Raw genomic sequence first — 26302 nt, forward strand, 5'->3', positions numbered from 1 at the left:
GGGCTTAGGTATATGGAGAGAGTGTGAAATCTAAATCAGGAAAGTGGAAACTACTTGTGTGGATTTCTCAGTAGTTTGGTTTGAAGATTCTTAAGTTGAAGACTCATGGTGATGAGATTTTGTGCATGTTAAATATCTAGCTGACAATAAAAAGTTTCTGGCCTTGATTTATTCCGGTTAATGGGACCAAACATCCTGCAATAGGAATTGTTGTTTGTTTATAATATTCCTTCATGAAAAAGACAAAGCCTCCCTTTCATATAACGACTCCATAGAAACACCTATTAAATGATTGTGACACTATTGAACCTCCTGTAATCTCCTATAATGAGCCTTAGCGCCTTCCTGTGAACTTTAAGTTTATCTGCTTGCCTTGCCTTATATTGATGCCAGTGCTCACATATTCTGAATGAGGTTTAACCTTTGTAAAATATGCCAACTGCTTCACTTCAGCTGTTGCCTGCTCATGATTTCCTTGTAAAATCCTTAATGTTGCAACAACTTTCTGACTGAGTGGGGTTTCCACAATAAACCATATGCCAGTTTAACTCTGAAGAATGGATTGAGTCAAACAACTTTTAGCTTGATATTATTTACTGAGTAATAAAATACAATAGAATTTTACGAGTTTATAATTCTCACCTACGTCATATTTCTCTACATTAAATTTCATTCCCATTCTTCTGCAATATTCATTTAAGTGAAATGTTTCCTGAGTGCAATTAACCTATTTATTTCCTGTATTTGCTAATTATAACAAAAGAAGATTTGTGAGGGAGGGAAATATACCCCGAGATTATCATTTTCCTTATTTCTTATAAAAAAGTTTACATTCCCACTTTGCCAAGTTCTGTGAATAGCTGTAAAAAGATTGAATGAAAAGATTTATATTCAGATGTTTGTGAAATGATACCGAAAGAAAGCTCACACGTTATTTCCTATGAGGCAGCTATAGAGCTGTTCTAAAAGCTTTTCAGTAACAGAATATTAATAAAGAATTCTTGTTCTCGAAATAAAAATTTTGAAAATTTAAGGAGGCAAGTTAATGTTGATGGTTAAGTACGGATGGAGAGTTGATTTTGGGTTAGGACTTGTAAAAGTTATCTTCATAAAGATGTAAAACTTGTGTTAAACTGTGGTGCTGCAATACCTTGAAACCACATTGCAGAATCACAATATATGAGCAGAGATAATAGCCCTTTACAATAAATAAGCCGTAGTCTTTCATGTTTTCCAGTGAGAGTTTTACTATGCCAGTACTTTTTTTTCTCCTTTGACTTTTTTTCCCAATTAGAGCAATTTGGTACAAATAATTTAAGATTCTTGGGGTCCTGAAGACCATTCCAACCAAAGCCTGTGTGACCTGCAGATTGGACAAACTGAAAAAATCCAGCAGCTTGGTCCTTGGTATCTGGGTCCACCTCAAAGATCTCCTGACCTAGAGCAGACACCTAGGAACATAGGAACAGGAGTAGGCCATTCAGCCCCTCGTGCCTGCTCCGCCATTTGATAAGATCATGGCTGATCTGTGATCGAGCTCCACATACCTGCCTTTGGCCCATATCCCTTAATACCTTTGGTTGCCAAAAAGCTATCTATCTCACATTTAAATTTAGCAATTGAGCTACTATCAATTGCCATTTTTCGGAAGAGAGTTCCAACTTCTACCACCTTTTGTGTGTAGAAATGTTTTCTAATCTCACTCCTGAAAGGTCTGGCTCTAATTTTTAGACTCTGCCCCCTACTCCTAGAATCCCCAGCCAGCGAAAATAGTTTCTTTCTATCCACCCTATCCGTTCCCCTTAATATCTTATAAACTTTGATCAGATCACCCCTTAACCTTCTAAACTCCAGAGAATACAACCCCAATTTGTGTAATCTCTCCTCGTAACTTAATCCTTGAAGTCCGGGTATCATTCTAGTAAACCTACGCTGCACTCCCTCCAAGGCCAATATGTCCTTCCGAAGGTTCGGTGCCCAGAACAGCTCACAGTACTCCAGGTGTGGTCTAACCAGGGTTTTGTATAGCTGCAGCATAACTTCTGCCCCCTTGTACTCGAGTCCTCTAGATATAAAGGCCAGCATTCCATTAGCCTTCTTGATTATTTTCTGCACCTGTTCATGACACTTCAATGATCTATGTACCTGAACCCCTAAGTCCCTTTGGACATCCACTGTTTTTAACTTTTTACCATTTAGAAAGTACCCTGTTCTATCCTTTTTTGATCCAAAGTGGATGACCTCACATTTGCTTACATTGAATTCCATTTGCCACAGTTTTGCCCATTCACCTAATCTATCAATATCCCTTTGTAATTTCATGTTTTCATCTACACTGCTTACAATGCCACCAATCTTTGTGTCATCGGCAAACTTAGATATGAGACTTTCTATGCCTTCATCTATGTCGTTAATAAATATTGTGAATAATTGAGGCCCCAAGACAGATCCCTGTGGGACTCCACTAGTCACATCCTGCCAACGTGATTACCTACCCATTATCCCTACTCTCTGTCGCCTTTCGCTCAGCCAACTTCCGAACCAAGTCCGTACTTTTCCCTCGATTCCATGGGCTTCTAATCTTAGTTAACAGTCTCCTATGCGGGACTTTATCAAATGCCTTCTGGAAGTCCATATAACTAACATCCATTGACATTCCCCTGTCCACTACTTTAGCCACCTCTTCAAAAAATTCAATCAGGTTTGTCAGGCACGACCTATCTTTCACAAATCCATGCTGGCTCTCTCTGATTAACTGAAAATTCTCGAGGTGTTCAGTCACCCTATCCTTAATTATAGTCTCCAGCATTTTTCCCACAAAAGATGTTAGGCTAACTGGTCTATAATTCCCCAGTTTCCCTCTCTCTCCTTTCTTGAAAAGCGGAGTGACACCTGCAATTTTCCAATCTAGAGGGACACTTCCTGAATCTAGAGAACTTTGAAAGATTATAGTTAGGGCATCTGCAATCTGCTCACCTACTTCCTTTAAATCCCTGGGATGGAAACCATCTGGTCCTGGGGATTTGTCACTCTTTAGTGTTATTATTTTCTTCATTACTGTAGCTTTACTTATATTAATTTTATCGAGTCCCTGTCCCCGATTCAATATTAGTTTTCTTGGGATTTCCGGCATGCTATCCTCTTTTTCGACTGTAAATACTGACGCAAAGTAATTATTCAACATGTCCGCCATTTCCCCATTGTCAATGACAATATACCCACTTTCAGTTTTTAAGCGGCCAACAGTGCTCCTGACCACCCTCTTTTTCCTAATATAACTATAAAAGTTCTTCATATTGGTTTTGATATCCCTTGCAAGTTTCTTTTCATACTCTCTTTTTGTGGCTCTTACTATATGTTTTGTGACTCTTTGTTGATCTTTGTATCTTTCCCATTTGCCAAGATCTGTGCCATTTTTTGCCTTTTTGTATGCCCTTTCCTTATGTCTTATACTGTCCCTTACCTCTTTACTTGTCCATGGCTGTTTTTTTTTGGCAAGTAGAGTTCTTGCCCCTCAGGGGTATAAACCGGTTCTGTATTTCGTTTAAAAATGCTTTTTAAACATTTCCCACTGATCATCAGTCATTTTACCCATTAACAGATTTACCCAGTTTACTGTGGACAGTCTCTGTCTCATCCCATTGAAGTCGGCCTTACTCAAGTCTAGAATCTTAGCAGCTGATTCACTTTTTTCCCTTTCAAACACTACATTGAACTCGATCATGTCACGATCACTATTGGATAGATGTTCATGCACAGTTAAGCTGCTAACTAAATCTGGTTCATTACTCATTACTAAATCTAGTATGGCTTGTCCCCTTGTTGCCTCTAGGACATACTGCTGTAGAAAACTATCCCGGACACACTCAAGAAATTCACTACCTTTCTGACAGTTGCTAGTCTGCTTTCCCCAATCTATGTGAAGGTTAAAGTCCCCCATTAAGACCACTATGCCGTTGTTACATGCTTGTCTAATCTCTGCATTTATACAATCTAGCACTTCAGAGCTGCTGCCAGGGGTCCGATGCAAAACTCCCACTATAGTCTTAGATCCTTTCCTATTTTTCAATTCAAACCATAAGGTCTCTGTTGGCTGCTTACCTCTCATTATATCCTCCTTTATCATTGAATTGATTTCATCTCTAATCACTAAGGCTACTCCTCCCCCTCTTCCATTTTCCCTATCTCTCCTGTAGACCTTAAAACCCGGTATATTTAGTTCCCAATCCTGACCATCCTACAGCCATGTCTCAGTAATAGCTATCATGTCATACCCTCCAATTTGAATTTGAACCTGTAGTTCATTTAATTTATTCCTTATACTCCGTGCATTTGTATATAGAACTCTTAGTTGGGCCACACACCCCAGCCTGACCTTCAGCTTTGATGCTGGGTTAATCGCCTTATGCCTTCTAGTTTTCACTTTATCTCTAGTGTCTAAAGTACACTTTCTTTCTGCTGCTCTACGCTTTTCCCTTTCGCTTGTTCTTGAACAACTGTTTGTACTATTTGTATTGTAAATTTCCCCTGGGACTTCCCCTCTCTTGCTGCTCTCAACTTTACTCCCTTCTGACTCCCCGCTCAGGTTCCCATCCCCCTGCCACTCTAGTTTAAACCTTCCCCAACAGCACTAGCAAACACCCCTGCGAGGACATTTGTCCCGGTCCTGCTCGGGTGTAACCCGTCTCGCTTGTACAGGTCCCACCTTCCCCAGAACCGGTCCCAATGTCCCAGGAATCTAAATCCCTCCATCCTACACCATCCCTGCAGCCATGCATTCATCCTGGCTATTCTCCTGTTCCTATACTCACTAGCACGTGGCACTGGTAGTAATCCTGAGATCACTACCTTTGAGGTCCTGCTTTTTAATTTATCTCCTAACTCCTTGAATTCACCTTGCAGGACCTCATCCCTTTTTTTACCTATGTCGTTGGTACCGATATGGACCACGACTACTGGCTGTTCACCCTCCCTCTCCAGAATGCCCTGCAGCCGTTCCGTGACATCCTTGACCTTAGCACCAGGGAAGCAACATACCATCCTGGAGTCACTTTTGCGGCCGCAGAAACACCTATCTGTTCCCCTTACAATTGAATCCCCTATCAATATAGCCCTGCCACTCTTCTTCCTCCCCTCCTGTGCAGCAGAGCCACCCATGGTGCCACGAACTTGGCTCTTGCTGCTTTCCCCTGATAAGCCATCTCCCCCAACAGTATCTAAAGCAGAATATCTGTTTGAGAGGGAGATGGCCCCAGGGGACTCCTGCTCTACCTGCCTAGTCCTTTTACTCTGCCTGGCGGTCACCCATTTCCTTTCTGCCTGCGTAATCTTTACCTGCGGTGTGACCACCTCACTGAACGTGCTATCCACGATAGTCTCAGCATTGTAGATGCTCCACAGCGAATCCACCCGCAGCTCCAGCTCCGAAATGCGGTTTGCCAGTAGCTGCAGCTGGACACACTTCCTGCACACATGGTCGCCAGGGACACTGGTAGTGTCCATGACTTCCCACATAGTGCAGGAGGAGCATATCACGGGTGCGAGCTCTGCTGCCATGACTTGCCTTAAAGTTACACTACGTTTACCTCTCAGACTCTCCTCCCACTCTAGGTCTCTCCTTTTATACTGTGCTCACCTCTCGGACTCTCCTGCCTCACCTGCAACGTCGCACAGTAGTTGTCTCTTGTTGCAGGTCTGTTGCTGCTTTTATCCCCACTCTCAGTCTTCTGCCGCTCAGGTCCGCCGTCACTCTGCGGAAAAAGTAAGGAAAAGCAAGACAAAGCAGCACCTCCTTCCCCCACTTCACCGAAATCCCACACTCACCAAACTCTGAAGTGTTCATTCTGTGCTCCGTTAGCACTAACAGGCCCCTGTTTTTCTATTGTTTGTGACTCGGATGAGTCAGGCCTGCCCCACCTTCAGGAACCAATTTAATCCAGCTAACCAATTAACTAACTGCAGCAGCTCTCTCTGCTGAAGCCTGACAGAAACTTAAAAATTTAAACTTTAAAATTGAACTTAACCAGTTGATAGCAATTGGACTTAAACAGTTGATAGCAATTTATACTAGATTTTAAAGGGATTAACCCTTAAACTCCCACACTCACCAAACTCTGAGGTGTACACTCTGTGTTCCGCTGCACTCCGTGCTCGGTTAGCACTAACAGGCCCCTGTTTTTCTACTGTTTGTGACTCAGATGAATCAGGCCTGCTCCACCTTCAGGAACCAATTTAATCTAGCCAACTAATTAACTAACTACAGCAGCTCTCTCTGGGATATAATTGTCTCCCCTCTCTTGATCATCTTTCTGCATTTTTATAGATATGCCTCTGATAAGCACATACTGGATATGATTCATTAAGTCCATCACATACCCTGTGTTCTTGTTGCAGTTTCTTGCACAATGGGGTTGACAACCCTCCCAGATTGCCCGGGAATATACTGGAATAGGGCATGAATCTCCCAGACACTACTGCTAGCAGCCCGGGTGAACTTCGTGCTTTAAATTTCCCACTGCAGCAGCATCGCTCTCCCCTCACCCCTCCAGGATGTCATCTGATGTTACTGCAGAGAGCCGGCCCCTCAATTCAGGGTGACCTGAAACAGAACCAAGAGTCTGGGGGTGGAGAGAGAGAAAGCATGGCTATGGTGAACATGGGCAGGGGATTGGGGCTTCAGTGGGGGAGAGTGGGTGACCTGGCACTGGGGGAGAATCAGGCAGGGGGGATAAAGGGAGACTGGGGAATGGGGTGGGCATGGGGCCTAGCAATTCCTGCCAAGCTGGGAGAAGCATCAGAAGCAACATGGTGTGTGGGAGAGGCGCTGAGAGAGCAGTTGCCAGTAAAGGGGTCAGTGGAATCTGGGGACTTTACAGTGGGTAAATAGTGAAAGATCATTTCCACTGATGAGTAAATGGGGAACAAGGGAATGGAGACTGAGGACTCTCACTGGAAGAACCAAGGGGGAAGGGAGAAGGAAGGTTTTTGCACTGTGGGCTATTAGGGCATAGGATGCATCACCACAAGTGGCTACTGAGGCAGAAACTAGAACATCATTCTAAAATATCTGATAACATGAATGTATTGACTACATCAATATGGCAATAAACAAATCTTCTATCCCTACAGTCAAGCATTTAACTCACACTCAAAGCTGGTGTCTTCAATTGCCAATCAAAGATGTTTCCCTTAGTTTGGGTGAATTGTGTCAGTTCTCAGTTGTTCCAATAATTGGAAGACTGGACCAAACTGAGGCAATCCATTTGCAAGAGGTTTAAGAATTAACACAAACTTACACTGAGTCACACTGAAGATTCAAGGTCAAGGCACAAAGCATCAGCCTTGATTGTAACCATCATGTTACAATCAAGGTTACCAGACTGGCCAGTTTCCAAATACCCCTCACCATAGTTACCGCAGCAATAACATAACAATTTTTGGAAGTAACTAAGACAGCTTGGAGCCTAAAGTCTTTAGAGCATATTGGCTTCCTTTCATTAGCTATTTTTGACTGAGATGCATCTCTCCCCTTTTACTTTAATTACCACACTGAGGTACTGTTATGCACATAGAAAGCCTGCCAACAGGCACAGCAATTAATTTAGGATAACAACCAACTCCCCTTATACACAGAGTTAATTCAAATACTTAACACTTTGAAGTATGCTTCTTACAATCTCATAATTCATACATTTTGGGTAAGCCACAACATTCATAGGAAAGATGTCAATGAAAATGGAATGCACCTTATATTAATATACAGGAGGGATACAATGCTAGCAACATTGACTGCATGTAGTGACACCACTATTCTTGGCCAGAATGTAATTCCCCCATTAATCGTGCCTGGAGAGTGCACTGCTGTAAATGACTGGGATTGATTTTACGCACAATGTAACTATCCTCCACTCATTGCATTTTGCTGGAGAAATCACCGTGCTTTTATCGGGAGAAGTTGCTGCAGTTTCAGTCATGAGTTCTGTTTGCTGCAGACTCTTTTTAAATAGACTCTGTAAATAGACTTTGTTTGCTTTGCTGTTTGCTGATTAAATAAAATTTATTTTCTGTAAAATACATTATTTGCTCTAAGTCCTGCTGTAAGTCCTGCCTCCAACTCATTGGCTGACACGGTGGTGTCAATAGACACTCTGAGGAACATCGCCACAAATATACATGCATTGATATCATCACAACTTATTTACTCATATGTTCTGGGATCACCTGGAAGTACATAGGAGAATTTAATGGTATCAAGCTTCCAGGTGAAACACTAACCCAGAGATGCAATCACTGTGTTTCACGACTATGTCTTTTTATGCAGTTTTTCCCCACAAGGTTTGCCTTGGGTTATGCCATTAGAAGTTGGCATCTCATTTTCAAATATGTTTAGTGAAAACTACAAAATCATCACCCAAAGGTGACAGCACTGAGATAAAATTTAATTTTGGACCAGCACAGAAGTGGGTAAAATCTTGCGCAGCCGCATCATAGCCTGTCAGCTAGAGGAGTTCTATTCAAAGGGGCAGTCCTCCACTGACTGATGCTGCAGAAAGGAGCCAAAATTACAGCATGGAGCAGCCCAGGGGGAAGGCTGCTCCCAGGTTTAATGACGCCTCACTCGGAGTGAGGAGGAGGGGGAGGACAGAGATCTTCTCCCCGGCGGACGGGAGGAAGCGGCCTGCCTCTGCCACCAGGAAGGCCTGGCTCGAGGTGGCAGAGGAGGTCACCAGCACCACCAACATATCACGCACCTGCATACAGTGCAGGCGGCGCTTCAATGACCTAAGTAGGTCAGCCGAAGTGAGTACACTTACTCATTCCCCTACACTCCGTCTGCCATATCACCGCCCCCACCCCACATCTCCTTCTGCACTGTCAATACTACTCTATCGCATCACTCCTCACACCCACTCAAAGTTCATCCTCATCTTACCTGCACTTACTCACCTCGCCAGTACTCATCCCACCACTACCACTCAACCCAATCCTCATACAATCTCACGGCTCTATCTCATACTCACCCTCTCATGCATCTCTTTCATGGTCAGCCTCACCCAACCTGCCACTACCTGTGCTGCAGCCACATAGCATGCATTATGTATGTGTAGTAGGAAGCGTAAGGCAAACGTGCCGTGAGCATGAAGGGGATGCACAAGGGTGTTTGAGGGATTGTCATGGTTTTTATTATATTTGATTTCTGATCAACTCACATTACATATTATATTGTCACCTCTACTGCCACGTCTTTGCAAATCTTGTCTGGTTTGTGCAATAATGCTCTTTCCTGAGGATCACTATGAAGACCCACACTGATGCCACCCATTGTGTCACTGCAGAGTGGGTGTAGGTGTATTTGCAGGGCTCTTTTGTGCAGACGACTGAGAGACATCGGCGATGTCCCTGGTGGCACCCTGGAAGAATGCGGAGGAGAAGTTGTTGAGGGCAGTGGTGACTTTGACAGCGACAGGTAAGAAGATGGTGCTCGGGCCAGCCGGGAGCAGCTCGGCATGAAGGAGGCTGCAGATGTCCACGACTACATGTCGAGTGACTCTGAGCACTGCTGCTCAGAGAGGCCCAGGAAGCTGAGCCTCGGTCTGTGGACCCTGTGGCGAGGGTAGTGCCCTCTGCGACGCATCTCTCTCTATGGTTGCCCTCCTTCCTGCTGTGCAGGTGGATGTGTCACAACACTGTGTTGAGGAGCTCCATGTGTCAGAGGTGGATGGCGAGGCTGGTGATGCTGTTCCTCCTCCGCGGAGGTCATGACTGCAGCTATGGCGGCCCCCATCCGGAAGATGTACGTTTGACGGGGTCCGCAAGGTAGGTACATGTGTCTGCACACCGGGGTTGAGGTTCCAAGTTGGTGAACTTTATTATTCGGAGGAGAGTGGTGGAGGCCAACCTTTGTCCAAAGTGACAGGGTGGCCTCCTGCAATGAGTGAGGGTCTCCCCCCCACCACCTGTCAAATGGACCTTTGCAACTACCACAGGCTGGTGGCTGCAATGCGTCCATTTCAACTGGGAGTGGAAACACGCTCAGTTGAGATGAAAATCCCACCCCTCCTAAAATATCCTACAAATCAGGCCTGCTAACGACCTGAACTACGTAATTTATTGCCTTAAGTGGGATCCCGCCGTCCGCATGCGGGGGCTGCGGGCGCATCTAAGCGCATCACTGGGGAACCCGGAAGTGGGCAGGTTGGAGCCGGGCCTCAGACCTGCCCCGGGAATCCCCGATTTTCGAAGCCCCCCGCCACGAACCCGCCGGCTCGGATGTCCAAAAATCGAGCCCAATAACTCCGTATCTTTCTCTGCATCAAATGCCACTGCACATGATATTCATTCCCTCCACAATCGACACATTATGACTACAATATGAACTTTTTATAGGATGCACTGTGGTAACTCAACAAACTTATTTCAACAGCACCACCCAGCCTCAGGCCCATAATCAATTAGGACAAAAGCAGCAAAGTCATAAAAACACCAACAGATCCAAGTCTCACCATCCTGACCTGGACACATAGCACTATTCCCAGTCGCTGGGTCAAATTCCTGTCATTCCCCATCTAACGCCAGGGTTGGATTACCATCACCACCGGGACTACAATAGTTCAAGAAGGCGGTCCTCATGGCAACTAGAAGAGCAACAAATTGAGCCTTGCCGATGTTGTCCGCATTCTGAGAACAAATAAAAAACAGGCGCATACTGATTGTTTTTTTTCTCATTCCTGCTAATGAAATTCAAATTTCACATTTCTGTAATTTTGTTTGTGGTCATAAATTGTAAATTGAAATGAAAAATGGATATTTCTCCTGCTTCTTTCCAAGGGAAAATGTATCCTTAGATTTTTATAGTAAAAGAACTCCCTGCCCGCAATTCTGCAGTTTCAGCTTCACACACCATCCATTTGGCTTGACTAAATAAAATGTCAGTTAGCATAGAAGCAAAAGAGCATATTGTGCTGGAAGTTTTATTCTCACTTAGCTGAATGGCAGAAACTACAGTTGAGAACAGGGCTGTCCTGCCCTGGCTAAGATCAGCTAACTCAATGTGTGAGGCTGCTGAGATATCAGGATACTGTTTCTAATATACCCGTGCATTTATGCTGCCATATGTCATTGTATGTACCGCAATTCTACTAAATAAGTAAAATGCAACTTGTGCCCTCCATATGTACTTTGATCTACCCAGCGATATAAACCTTGTAAGTGAAAATAAAACTCTTTTAGAACATTTCTCCAGAAATACCAAATCGAAGAAATCTTCACAAGTACATTTATGATATTGCTACACCAGAGGAATTCTTTCCCAATATCTCGAGTTTAAAATGATCCACTTTATATCAAGTTTCCAGACTAGTTCCCATAGCACAGAAGACACCCATTTGCAGCAAATGATGCAGGGTTTTGGTCATTAGTTTAGTAGTTTTAACTAGTTAGTAGATCTTTTTCATTTTTTCCTGTCATGCGTAAGAGAGGCAAAATTTAATTAGCTAAAGAGATTTAAAAACAGCCAGATTCTTGCCACATTTCACAGAAAATCCAAAAAGATGGTTTTATCATCTTGTGCATGTGATTCTTTTTCAAATGTTACACTTGATGGAATTTTTCCCCCTTAAACTGTATAATTTCAGAATGATAGAAAAAAAATCACTGCTTACAAACGATTATTCTCATCTCCCTTTCTAAATACAATTTTTGAATTTGTATTTTCTTCTGCTATCCATTATTCTTTTGAGTTCACACCCATCACTTTGATATAGACAAAGAATGGTCCTGAGGCAGAATGAAACAGTAACCTTATGAAGAATTTTACAAGTACTGTCACCCAGTTAGAAACTATTCCTACCCACTTCCATAATCAAATTCTACAATTTTATCATTTTGGACCAGACACTGAACATGCTTACCCAATATCTCTACTTTGCTTACCCAATATCTATGAGTCATCAGTAGGGAACAGTCTTCTGTAAGCAAAAATAAGCAGATAATTCAACAAGAATTATATTTATCTGGTGTGAAGTCATGCCTTCTTGAAATTGCTGATAATATTTCTAATATGGCTTTAAATTAATAGCTTTGACAAACACTAGCTGCAATTTCTGTACTATATATAAGTACATGCAAACAAATGAAAAGATGGACAGGAAAAGACTGGCTGGTCCCCAACAGACATGATGCACCCAAGCATCATAACTCCTGATGTTACCTCCCCCCCACCATCCCCGGTCATGTAATCTCATGGGAGAGGCAAAAAATCCCTAAGCCAATTCAGGAAAAAGAAATCTGGGAAATCCCTGTCCAACGTCCCCATAGGTGATCAAAACAAGTTCCAGGAGATCACAGTGACCATGAGGTATATACCTAATGACCAACCTAACTTTTGCATGCAGTGATATTAGCCACAGCAAGGAACCCACCCAACTCCTTTTGAACTGTTGCAGCAAATCCGTTCTCATCACTAGATGGAAACTCGTTTCAAGCATCAATGACCCTCTGCGTAAAGAAAAAGCTACTGACATCTAACCTAGTTCTATATTTGCATAGCTTATAAACATTGCATCTTTTTTCCCTATCCTATCTACTTCAAATAGTCTTTTCACACAGACACAATATAGTCCGTTCATCATTTTAAATACTTCAATTAAATCTGTCCGAAGTCTATACTTTTCTCGAGAAAACCCAACTCACTAAGCCTATTGCAATAACTAAGGGCCTATAAACTAGGAATCATTCTAGTGCCTCTCCTTTGAACCTTTTTCAGGGCCTCTAAATCACTCACTATGTGAGGGGACCAAAACTTGACACAGTAGTATTCCAGATGAGGCTTAACCAGAGGCTTGTACAAGTAAACTATTGCCCGATGTGTGTATGAGTAACTTCTAGGAGGTGGGGGGGGGGAGAATTCCTGTTTGCTACTTGTAGCAAAATTGCAAACATGTTAATTATACATAGATTTATGATTTTACTTTCAACATTGTTTGCTCCACCACATTCCATCACTTGTGAAACTCAATTGGAATAGTTTCTTGCTATAAGCCTCAAATGGCTCTTTCGTCATTTTGTAAAACAAACAAAAAATGATTTCTATAAGGAAACAGAAATTATGATCTGACAGAAATGGTGTAAAAAGATTTGTGAAAACGTTTTGCAATTTTTTTTTATTCGTTCATGGGATGTGGGCGTCGCTGGCGAGGCCGGCATTTATTGCCCATCCCTAATTGCCCTTGAGAAGGTGGTGGTGAGCCGCCTTCTTGAACCGCTGCAGTCCGTGTGGTGACGGTTCTCCCGCTGTGCTGTTAGGAAGGGAGTTCCAGGATTTTGATACCTTTGAATTGTTGCCAGTTTACTTTTGTTTTATTGTTTCAATCTATGTAACATGCCAAAAGCACTCATTGCTAATAACTATATGCAATGGAAAACATGAATCTGTTTTAGTTCAGACATTTCAGCAGTGCTGATTATTTAAAAGTACAGCTGTTGTGTGATGATGGGATGTTTGTGGCCTCAATCCATTTGGAATTCTTTGCTAAAAAGTCATGACAATAAATACAAATCAGGAATGCTGCAAATACACAGCAGGTCTGTGAGCATTTCTAAAGAGAAGACAGATTAACTCTTTGGGCGTAGACCCTTCAATAGAAATGGAGACTGGAAGGAAAGTGAGTCCTAAAATGGAACTTGATAAAATGAACAGGGAGGAAAAAGGGAACAGCAAATAGGAATTCCAAAATGAGGAATGCAGATTCCTGACACAGATTGGACCTAATGGATTGAAAAACTGAACAAAAGGTTTCAGTCATTTATATCATTTCCCTGAGGGTCCCACTGGTCTCCCAGCAGAATTACATGAGAATCCTTGTGGAATTTCAGAGCCAAAATGTTTAAAATGGGCAGTAAATGTTGCAATTCCTTGCTAAGTGCCTTCATACATGACAGACCAAAGATAGGGCCCAAGATCCTCAAAGCATCTACAGGTTTCAGCACTGGAGGGTTGAGGTGTTGTGTGTGTGTGTGGGGGGGGGGGGAGGGGGGCAGAATATATTTCCCCAACTGCACTATTTGGTACCTATTCTTTACAAATGGGTTTAACAATTTCCTTACAAATAGTATACAGAGGAAATCTTTGTCCCAAGTCAGTAAGGAACCTTGCTGGAGCCAGAATTGGGGAGTAAACACTAACCACCTGGTCTTACATCTCTTCATTCTAACCAGGTCCATTCTAACCAGCTCCAGTGCCCTTAACACCATATCAGTTACTAAGTCCAGTAATTTTTAGAACCTGGTAGTTTGTCCCCTTTAGGTGCCCATATTATGTTTTACAACAGTTTAATTCATTTTGGACCAATTTGGATGCTACTCTGGTCCATTAACATAAGTGATACAATTTTACTGAAACCAAACCTGATAAGATGAGGCCTTCTTTGGACTTTGTGGTTCATTTTAAACACTTTGATATTTCATATTGATACAATTTTAATCTGAAAAATGAAAAAAAAAGGGGAATTGAGTTTTCGACAGACCAACCAGACCCAACTCCTCCATTCAACCTGGCATTCTTTCTCCCCCCAACAGTTTAAGCTGAAACTCCCTGCCCCTCCCCCAGTCCAATTCAGCATCCTTCTTCCACCACTAGTTCAAGCTGGCACTTATCTCCCCGCCCCTCTCCCACTCCGTCATTAATGCTGGCACTCTCTTCACTACTCCCTACTTAATGCTGGCACTCTACTTTTCTCTCTAGCAAATGCTGGCACTCTCCTCCACTCCCTAGTTAATGCTGGCACTCTCCTCCACTCCCTAGTTAATGCTGGCACTCTCCTCCACTCCCTAGTTAATTCTGGCACTCTCCTCCACTCCCTAGTTAATGCTGGCACTCTTCTCCACTCCCTAGTTAATGCTGGCACTCTCCTCCACTCCCTAGTTAATGCTGGCACTCTTCTCCACTCCCTAGTTAATTCTGGCACTCTCCTCCACTCCCTAGTTAATTCTGGCACTATCCTCCACTCCCTAGTTAATGCTGGCACTCTTCTCCACTCCCTAGTTAATGCTGGCACTCTTCTCCACTCCCTAGTTAATGCTGGCACTCTTCTCCACTCCCTAGTTAATGCTGGCACTCTTCTCCACTCCCTAGTTAATGCTGGCACTCTCCTCCACTCCCTAGTTAATTCTGGCACTCTCCTCCACTCCCTAGTTAATGCTGGCACTCTCCTCCACTCCCTAGTTAATGCTGGCACTATTCTCCACTCCCTAGTTAATGCTGGCACTCTTCTCCACTCCCTAGTTAATGCTGGCACTCTTCTCCACTCCCTAGTTAATGCTGGCACTCTTCTCCACTCCCTAGTTAATGCTGGCACTCTCCTCCACTCCCTAGTTAATTCTGGCACTCTCCTCCACTCCCTAGTTAATGCTGGCACTCTCCTCCACTCCCTAGTTAATTCTGGCACTCTCCTCCACTCCCTAGTTAATGCTGGCACTCTCCTCCACTCCCTAGTTAATGCTGGCACTCTCCTCCACTCCCTAGTTAATGCTGCCACTCTCCGATCCCTCACCAGTTAATGTTGGTGCTCTCCTTCACAATGAGATTTTCTTATTTCCTCCTGCCACAAAGCATCACTCCCAATATCTTCCTCCCACACCCCCAGAATGGCTCCTCGACTTGTTACTTCCTGTTGCCGCTTAAGGGGATTGAGCACTGCTGCACACTGTGGGCAGGAATTCCTGAACTCATAAGAATTACTGAACTCACAAGAATTCCCACCACAGTGTGCAGGGCCATTCCATTCTTTACAACATGCGAGGTCGGAGCCTGGGAGAGATGCCAGGGGTGGGGAACCTGGCCCACACTAATTTCCACCCGTGAATGCAAACATGCAGACAGCACTGCCAAAACAAGCACTTTCTGCTTCAAAAGTGGATGATTGGTATATTTGCACTACCAATGAATTAATTAATAAAATTAATTTGTGCTTATTTTTTCTTACAGGTTGTGATCCTTTTATTGCACGGAAAATAAAATATTTGTTATTGAAAAGGCAAACAAAGTGGCTTGCTGCAGAGATGTCCCCTGTGGGTACTTGTAAGGCTTCTGGGCATCAAAGTTGAGAGCGTCTGCACCTTCACTGTTATTGCATGTGGCACACCTCAGCCACTGCTTCCTTGATGAGTTTCAGACCCTTCGTATCCTGATCCCCTGCTATCCCCAGATAGCTAACTCTGTTGCACCTGTTATGCCCTCTGTGCTCCTGAGCCACCCTCTCCTCATACTGCCATACTGTGATATACCTGCCAACGCCTGCTACTTTCACGGCCTCTGACAAGTCCTGTGTACTGTTCACTTCTGTCTTTGCTGTGGCGATGCCTCAAAATCTTCCCCTTCATTAAAAGTCGTGCATGCTTGATCCGACCTTTCAATTTGATTGTGCGGCTGTGGAATATTGAATGAGTTCCTCAATAATAACCTTAACAAGGTCTTAACGAGCACTATCGGCTTTTTCTCTTATTTTCACAAATCATAATATCATCATATGGTACAGAATAGAAGGAAGGTCTTCGGCCCATCATGCCTGTGCTGGCTCTTTGGTAGAGCTATCCAATTAGTCCCAATCCCCTGCTCTTTTCCCATAGCCCTGTAATTTTTTTCCCTTCAAGTATTTATCCAATTCCCTTTTGAAAGATATTATTCAATCTGCTTCCACCACTCTTTGAGGCAGTGCTTTCCAGATCATAACAACTCGTTGCGTAAAAAAATGTTTCCTCATGTCACCTCTGGTTCTTTTGCCTTAAATCTGTGTCTTCTGGTTACCGACCCTTCTGCCACTGGAAACAGTTTTTCCGTGTTCATTAATCTATTTTTAGAGGGCAAGAATTATCAGAATAGTACTGAACATGACAGAGTAGTCTGTTAGCACTTTCTCTCACATTCTATCCTTTTTTTAACTCATATATTTTTCAACAAAATTAATGAATAGAGCCATCCAAGGCAACATCACAAGTCTTCATACACTCAGAAAAAGTAGACAAAATTTGCAATCTCTGGCCCCGATATTCTGAGGGATTCACCCAGTCTCCTGTCATAGTTATGGAGGGAGACCAGCAGAACCCATAGAGAAACAGTGGGTGACGCAGAATTTCAGGGCCCTTTCTCTATGTATTCATGATTGTGCTCTGACTTTGAGATTTAAGCATTAAAGATGCAACGTTGCAGATTGTTTTTTCCATGTTGCTTCCTGAAATTTGTTTTCAATTGTAAATATGGTTTAAAAAAAGTCAAATGCATTACTCATATATTTTCTTATTTGCACTTTAGGTAAAGCTGAAAAGTAAATTGATTTTCTTACACACTGTGACCACTATTATCTTACATAATAAAAGGAACCCTTCCCCAGTTGACTAATTAGTTAAACAACAATCACTAAATTTTGGCCTTATGTGTATGGAACAATAATACCCTAGGCTCAGGAATGTAGACAAGTATAATACAAATAACAAAAGAAGCATAATGTAGATTTATTCACTAAGTAAAAGAGATGAAACACAAACAACAGAAAAAGCTGTGCAATAAAATGACATCTTGAACAACCAAAGCTTTTTGTTGGGAAAATTCTGGCTGATAATTGGAAAGACAGATAAAAGGAGTGTGAATAATTGAGGTTTTACTGTAGAAGATGCAAGCCTGAACTTTTCCCCCTCAGTTCGAGGAAATCAAAGAGTAAAATAGGAGAAAATGGTGGATATCAATTTGCAAACAAGACACGTCATTCAGTGCTTTGAGCCTCACTACAAAAAGGAAATAGTTACATTTGACTTTGCAGCATTGTATATAACTATCACAAAGAATCCCAAAGAATATATAAGAACTGAGGGACATTGCCCCTGTTGTAGACATATTGGGCTCGCTTTTCCCAGGAAATTGCGGGTGCTTTGGGGGCGGGGGGCCTCCGAAAATCGGGGAAGTCCCGTTCGGGTTCGGAGACCGGCTCCAACCCGCCGACGTCCGAGTTCCCCACGGACACACCTGTGTGCGCACTGACGTCCCGACTCCGGACGGGACGCCAGCAATTAAAGCCGTCGGGATGATAGTTCAAGAGCCATATGTACCTCATTGAGGTACTTAAGGCACTTTATTGTGGCAGATTACGTAGTTAGAATGATTTTTAACTTACCTGCGTGGCTTTCCTATGGCTTCTGATTCACGCCTGGTGAAACCAGGGCCGGATCAGGCAAAAAGAAACAAAATAAATTACATAAAAAAACATTGCACGAAGTTAAAACACAAAATCAACCTAACTTTCCACCTTGCTCCGATGTCCGATGTATCCCTCTCTGATCTCCCCTTCTTCACTCCCCAATGTCCCCCCAATCTCCCCTACTTTACCTCCCCCCGATTCCCCATCTTCATCCCCCCGATATCCACCTGATCTCCCCTTCTTCACTCCCCCGTTGTCCCCCCGATCTTCCCCTCTCCCCCCCCAATCTTCCCCTCTCCCCCCCGCCAATCTTCCCATCTTGCCCCTCCCCAATCTTCCGTTCCAGCTCCGGATGATGTCATGCTCTCTCTCTTTTTCTCCCCCCACCCCCCACCTCGCGTTGCAGCTCCTGACGGCAGCCAGCCTGTCAATCAGGGTGCAAAACCCGGAGGGTACGTTAATCACCATCAATTATGATGCGATCGTGTCGGAAACAGTGAGGTTTGTTTATTTGGGTTTGCCACGCGCACATTCACCCCCCCCCCCCCCACCCCGCCCTGCCAAACCGCCGCCATTTCAAAATTGAGCCCATTACGTGAACAGAACCCCTCACATTATTAGTGCCGGTATCTTCACAAATTCAGTTGACTATACCCAACATTCTAGGAAATCTAGCAATAGTACTGAGTTATAGCTGCCAATCGTTTCTCTGCATTCTGAGGGAAATTAATGAAATAGTGGGTCTTCCAGGTTCCACATGTCGCTGATGACATCCAGCTCTGTCTCTCCACCACCTCCCTCGACCCATCCAATGCCTCTGTGTTGTCAGATTGCTTGTCTAACATCCAGTCCTGAATGAGCTGCAATTTCCTCCAGTTGGGAAGACCGAAGCCATCGATTTGAGTCCCTGCTGCTAATTCCGTAGCCTTGCCAATTTAGGTGCAACCAGTGGCTGTAGTTCAGCCATGGCCACCCTGCTGACCCAGATCTCTCAAAATACCGGTCTTCAAATATTGAGTAAACTCACTTGGATCTATACACATGTGCAGACATATAGTTTGATCATGAATCTTCTCCACCTAGGATTGACACATTAATAATTTTTCTTGTTTCTCCTTTGACAGGTGCAATGTTTTTCATATTTGCATTAGAATTTGCGTCTGTGACAGTATTCAACCCTAGTTCAAGAATAATGTAAAACTTGAATTTACGCTCTAAGAAGATCAGTACATAATGATTTATTTCAAATGGTTTAACACCACCACTAAAATGGATGACAAAGGAATTACATTCAAACATGGTAAGCATTCATCCACTAACCTTCATACATCGTGATTTCAAGGCCTTATTGTGCAAGTGTTTTCAGGTTTACATAAGATCCAAAAATGGCATACTTACTAAAATGGTTTGGATTGGTGCCTTGATAATTAAGTTAGCTGACATTTTACTGTCATTCTAACATGAGAAACAAATATTGGATGATGTGAGATGGGCTTTAGCACAATCTTGACATCTGCTTACTGCCAAATGGGGTCAAAAAACTACCAGCACTCTAAAAATAGTTCCCTATGTTGTCATAAGAATATGTCAAATAATTTTAGTGTCTGGTTATAAGGAACTATTACCATCTTCTGTGCATGAAATATTACTATGCTGAGAGGTTATATCACTGTCTGCTTTAAACACCAAATGGCAAAATATTTGTTTCGGCTGGTGAACACCATCATTTATCCTGCCTAGCTTGTTCCAGCTGCTTTGATCAGGATGTAATCCGATCTAGGAACTTGAAACTGCAAGATCATAAATTCAGTGCCTAGCATGGAAAGCACCTTTAAAAATATGGTAAAAATGGCACAGTTTAAGTGACTTTGAATGTGCTGAAGTGTGTGTCTGTAACCAATGAATAACACTGTTCGGAATCAAAGATGTTTTCTAATGCTTTGTTATACAGGTAATTGCTTGTGTTGAGTTGAATAGAACCTAATCTACATGATTGCATTAGTAGTTCATAACTCAATTCCAATTCCAGATTTTTTGACAACAAATAGTATTAAGCCATAATAAAATATTACTTGGCCAAACAGCAAATTAAGACACGTGCTAATATTTGTTGTTATATTTTTCTAATCCAGTTGTTATGGGTGCAAAGAAATTTTGAAGATTGAAAACATTTCTCCAGAAAACCAGTAGTTAAAAATCAAACTGATTTTCTGGAGCAGCGGGTGAGTTTCTAACTCGCATCACTACTCGCCTCCCAAAAACTGGCCTGCAGTTAAAATTGGGCCCATTATCTCTGTCACTGTATATTAATAAAAACATTGAGGTCTTTCCTCTCTTGCGCACCTGGGAAATGCTCAGTTTTCAGGCGCAAAAGTGGAAAAACGAGTGGAGAGTCATGATGCTGGGTCTTTTCTTCCTTTGCATTGCCCAAAGACTTTTGTGGCATTCACGAGGAGATTGTGGGGTTGGGGTGGGGGGGCGGTGGGGGGGTTGGTAAGGAGGGAGGGGAGGGGGAGGAGAGGAGAGAAACATAGTGATTGTTATGCAGGCGAACACAGCATCCATTTTGAACATATCAAATAGTAATGGGGTGAATGATGTTCTCTGGGGCCAAAATTCCTCAAGATCCAATTCTGGCACTTATGCCTGGATCATGCTCATCAGCGCCCTCATATGATGAATCTGCTAGACTTTGCAGGGTCAGTGGGAGGGTACCAAATTGGCATGAGGCAGGTAGGTGCAAGTGCCACTTTGGGCATATTTCTGACACCTGCCTGCCACATGAGCCCAGAAACCTCAGTCTCCATCCACTCAATCAGGAGTTGCCCAAATGCCTCCCCCACCCCCTTGATACTGGCCATGGTTTCCGAGGCCTAGAGTAAGGGGTTGATTTGTTAAAAAAATATATATTATTTTCTTTGGGGGTTCAGGCCACTGATTGACCTGGACTCCATGGTGGGCCCACATCCGCCCATGTGGAGGCTGGTACATAAGAACATAAGAAACAAAAGATAAAGAAGCAGAAGTAGGCCATATGGTCCCTCGAGCCTGCACTGCCATTCAGTAAGATCATGACTGATCTTCGACCTCAACTCTACTTTTTCTCCCGATCCCCATGTCCCTTGATTCCCTTAGAGTCCAAAAATCTATTAATCGCAGTCTTGAATATACTCAACGACTGAGCATCCACAGCCCTCTGGGGTAGAGAATTCCAAAGATTCACAACCCTCTGAGTGAAGAAATTTCTCCTCATCTCAGTCCTAAATGACCAACCCCTTATCCTGAGACTATGCCCTCTAGTTCTAGACTCTCCAGCCAGGGAACCATCCTCTCAGCATCTACTCTGTCAAGCCCTCTCAGAATCTTATATGTTTCACTGAGATCACCCATCATTCTTCTAAACTCCAGAGAGTATAGGCCCACTCTACTCAATCTCTCCTCACAGGACAACCCTCTCATTCCAATAATCAATCTAGTAAACATTTGTTGCACCATCTTTAAGGCAAGTATATCCTTCCTTAGGTAAGGAGATCAAAACTGTACACAGTACTCCTTGTGTAGTCTCACCAAAGCCCTGTAGAATTGCAGCAAGACTTCCCTTACTCTTGTACTCCAACCTCCTTGCAAAAAAAGCCAATATACCATTTGCCTTCGTAATGCTGTACCTGCATGTTAACTTTCTGTGTTACGTGTACAAGGACACCCAAATCTCTCTGAACACCAATATTTAATAGTTTCTCACCATTTAAAAAATATCCTATTTTTCTATTCTTCCTAGCAAAGTGAATAATCTCACATTTCCCCACATTGTACTCCATCTGCCACCTTCTTGCCCACTCACTTAACCTGTCTATATCCCTATGCAGACTCTTTGGGCTCAATTTTGAAATGGTAGCGGGTTGGCACTGGGGAAGGGGGGGGGGTAAATGTGCGCGTGGTAAACCCAAATAAACAAAACTTACTGTTTTCAACGCAATCACATCGTAATTGATGGTAATTAACGTGCTCTCCGGGTTTCGTGTCCGGCAGCCAGCCTGATTGAAAGGCTGGCTGCCGTCAGGAGCTGCAATGCGAGGGGGGAGAGCAAAAGAGAGAGAGCGAGACGTCATCTGGTGCAGCAACAGAAGACCGGAGGAGGGGAGAGTGGAAGATCGCGGAGGGGGGAGAGGAAGATCGGGGGGGGGGGAAAGGGGAAGATTGGGGGGTACATCGCGGGGGTTGGGGTGGGGGGGATCGGGGGGATATCGCAGGGGTGAAGAGCGGGAGATCGGGGGGACATCGGGGTCGGGGGGTGAAGAGGGGAGATCGGAGAGGGAGACATCGGACATCAGAGCAGGGTGGAAAGGTAGGTTGATTTTGTGTTTTAACTTAGTGCAATGATTTTTTATGTAATTTATTTTGTTTCTTTTTGCCTGATCCGGCCCTGGTTTCACCAGGCGCGAATCAGAAGCCATGGGAAAGCCGCACAGTTAAAAATCGTTCTAACTACCTACTGTGTTACAAGTAAAGTGCCTTAAGTATCTCAATGAGGTACATTTGGCTCTTTAACGATCATCTCACCGGCTTTAATTGCCAGTGGGACTTCCGGATTCGGGACGCCGTGCGCACACAGGTACGTCTGGGGGGAACTCGGTAGTCGACGGGTTGCAGCCGGGCTCCGAACCCGAACGGGATTTCCCGGATTTTCGGAGCCCCCCCCCGCCCCCAACGCAACCACAATTTCCTGGGAAAAATCGAGCCCCTTGTGTCCTCCTCACAGCTTACTTTCCCACCTTGCTTTGTATCATCAGCAAACGTGGATACATTACTCTCGGTCCCTTCATCTAAATCATTAATATAGATTGTAAATAGCTGAGGCCCCAGCACCGCCCTTGCGGTACCCCACTAGTTACAGTCCACCAACCTGAAAATAACCCATTTATTCCTACTCTCTGTATTCTGTCTGTTTATCAATCCTCTATCCATGCTAATATATTACCACCAACCCCATGAGCCCTTATCTTGTGTAACAACCTTTCGTGTAGCACCTTATTGAATACGTTTTGAAAATCCAAATATACTACATCCACTGGTTCCCCTTTATCTACCCTGCTAGTTACATCCTCAAAAAACTCTAATAGATTTGTCAAACACAATTTCCATTTCATAAAACCATGTTGACTCTGCATAATCGTATAATGATTTTCTAAGTGCTCTGTTACCACATCCTTAATAATGGATTTTCCTAACGACTGATGTCAGGCTGACCGGCCTGTAGTTCCCTGTTTTCTCTCTCCCTCCTTTCTTGAATAGCGGGGTTACATCTGCTACCTTCCAATCCACTGGGCCCATTCTAGACTCTAGGGTATTTTGAAAGATCATAACCAATGCATCCACTATCCCTGCAGCCATCTCTTTTAGAACCCCAGGACATAGGCCATCAGGTCCAGGGGATTTGTTGGCTTTTAGTCTTTTAGTCCCTTTAATTTCTCCAGTACTTTTTCTTTACTAATCTTAATTACTTTAAGTTCCTCACTGTCATTAGACCCTTGATTTCCCACTATTTCTGGTATTTTTTTGTGTCTTCTACTGTGAAGACAGAGGCAGAATATCTGTTCAATGTCTCTCCCATTTCCTTATTCCCCATTATAATTGCTCCTGTCTCAGCCTCTAAGGGACCAACATTTACTTTTGCTACTTTCTTCCTTTTTATATACTTGTAGAAGCTCTTGCAATCTGTTTTTATATTTCTTGCAAGTTTACTCTCATATTCTATTTCTCACTCTTTATCAATTTTGTGATCATCCTTTGCTGGTTTCTAAAACTCTCCCAATCTTCATACTTTCTACTCTTCTTGGCAACATTATAAGCCTCTTCTTTTAACCTAATACTACTCTTGACTTCTTTAGTTAGCCACAGATGGATCACTTTTCCTGTGGAGTTTTTATTTCTCAATGGATTGTACATTCGTTGAGAATTATGAAATATTTCTTTAAATGTTTGCCTTTGCTTATCTAACGTATACCTTTTAATCTAATTTCCCCAATCAACCTTAGCCAACTTGCCCCTCATACCTATATAACTGGCTCTACTCATTCGTACACTTCATGTACGTCTCTCCTCATTCTACATACTAGCTTCCACTGATATGCTGGATCCCAGTCCTACCCAAGGAGCAGGGGGCGGGGGGTCCTTGGGGTTCTGCTGTTCTCCCACCAAAGTTATAGCAGGACTGTTTTTGTGGTCTTAGTTGAGGCAGAAATGTTAGCCAGGGCAAAGCAATAGATCCACAGAAACTCATGGTACAGGAGGAAAACTGAAAGATCAGGGAGCAAGACAGGTTACAGAGCAGTCTGAAGCAGAGAGCTCAGATGACACAGAGTCTGGGGAAAATGATAAGGATATCAACGGGACTATCCTTAAAAGAACATAATAGTCAGATGAAGAAAGTGTGGGGACGGAGGTCTGAGACTGGGAAACTTAAAAGATAGCAGGATTTGCACAGGAAAATTTCTGGACTATAAAGAGAAAACATATTTGAAATGGAGACCCTATATATACAATCAAGAGTCTGAAGAGAAATAAAATAGAATTCTACTAAATTGTTTGTAATCAAGGCCAGTATTTGTAGTTTTCATTAAAAAATGGACAGGATTGTGGAAAATGATCCTTGAAATACTGGTAAAAATTCCAATAATTCCATGCAAAAAAACGGAAATTGACTTGTTTAGTTACCATAAAACAGTGGTCCTGCTCATAAGTCATGTTATTAAGGAAATACCTGTAAACCTATTGGTACCTTTCAATTGTTGTTACCGTAAAGAACTGTTGGTTATGTGTAGCTTATGCATAGTCATAAATTTCCACTGTAATGCTGTGCTGAATAGGGAGTGCTGCTCTCTGACCACTGTTCTCGATGTACTTCAATGTTAGGTCATGATGTTCTATTTATAATGTCTATGCCCCTGCTGCCTCAAATTGTGAAGTATAAAACCCTATTGCAAGGATTGACTGTGAAACACCAACAGCGGGACAGATATTTGACTTCTTACTGGATTGATTCTGACGACAGCCCCCCACGCCCCCCCAACAAGTCAGTAAACTATCATCAATAATGGGGTCAATGCATGTGTGACCAGTGGAAACTGGCCATATGCACAGAAAGCTCTTCTTTTAAACCCCAAGTACAACTTTGCATTTGCTGGCACAGATGTTCCAATATGTTCTATTGCATGTTAAGTTTCAGTCAAAACTCGACAGGTGAAGCAAATCAGATTAAACGCTGTTTCACTAGGCCAGTGTAAGCATGTTACACCTCCCTTAGAGTATATCAGCATAAGATTACATCGCTACTGTGTTAAAAATTCTATTCCTGCAAGTGCCTTGTTAAGCAGGTGGACATGTATCTGAATCCCTGCTGATCTACTATAGATTCTTCCCTACTCATGTGCCAACTTTATTAATTAAACCTGAAGTTTTGAGCCTCCAATTCTAATTCGGAATTTATCTGAATTTGTATCCCTTCTGAAGATAAGCATGGTAATCCAGTTAGGGTCTCTCATAATGTGAATTTATATTTATTATAATTCTTGGGTTTTAGAAATAACTGGCTGAGAATAATTATATTGTTCTGCCAAGATACGCTGCCTGAAAACCAATCTTAAATAACCTTAATACATTTTTAATAGCATAATATAAAGACAATTGATTAAGCAAACTATTTATTTTTATTAGTGTATAAAGCCATAAAGCTTTTGATACATTTCTAACATTCTGGGGGTGATTTTAACCCTACCCACCTGGCAGGTGGCAGTTGAAATCAGCCAGGTTACTTACCTACCGGGAAACCGCCAGGAACCCACCATTCCGAATTTTAACCTGCTTTACTGGGCAAGCAGCAAGGACACCCACCCAAAGCTGGCAGGGTCCTTCTTGACATATGCACAGCTGCAATTTTAACTGGTGGCCTCCGCAGGGAAGTTGCTGTGGCTTTCCTACTGGGTGAAGACAGCGAGAAGAGGAACCAGGGCTAGAGGAGGCCCCAACTAGTTAGTCTTTTTTTAAAATAAACTTTCCTTGTGGGGCCAGGAGGAGCAGGAGTGCTCCTCTGGGCTCCACAAGAATAGCTTAGGTCTTCC

General features: G+C 43.1%; 2 long non-coding RNA genes across 6 annotated transcripts in view; both read right to left on the minus strand.

Annotated features, from left to right (window-relative positions):
- Positions 1-7629, minus strand: part of LOC137332940 (uncharacterized) — an 88787-nt gene extending 81158 nt beyond the window's left edge. For all 5 annotated transcript variants that reach the window (XR_010965762.1, XR_010965764.1, XR_010965761.1 and 2 more), the window contains exon 1: positions 5658-7629. This is a non-coding gene — a long non-coding RNA (uncharacterized lncRNA). The remainder of the gene's footprint in view (positions 1-5657) is intronic.
- Positions 7630-10365: 2736 nt separating this feature from the next.
- LOC137332713 (uncharacterized) lies at positions 10366-14481 on the minus strand. The gene is made up of 3 exons (XR_010965722.1): positions 14404-14481; positions 11932-11966; positions 10366-10677 (listed from the first exon to the last, which is right to left on the minus strand). It is a non-coding gene; the product is annotated as an uncharacterized lncRNA (long non-coding RNA).
- Positions 14482-26302: the final 11821 nt, after the last annotated feature.

This window comes from Heptranchias perlo, chromosome 15 (genome assembly GCF_035084215.1).
Source record: "Heptranchias perlo isolate sHepPer1 chromosome 15, sHepPer1.hap1, whole genome shotgun sequence".
Classification (NCBI taxonomy): domain Eukaryota; kingdom Metazoa; phylum Chordata; class Chondrichthyes; order Hexanchiformes; family Hexanchidae; genus Heptranchias; species Heptranchias perlo.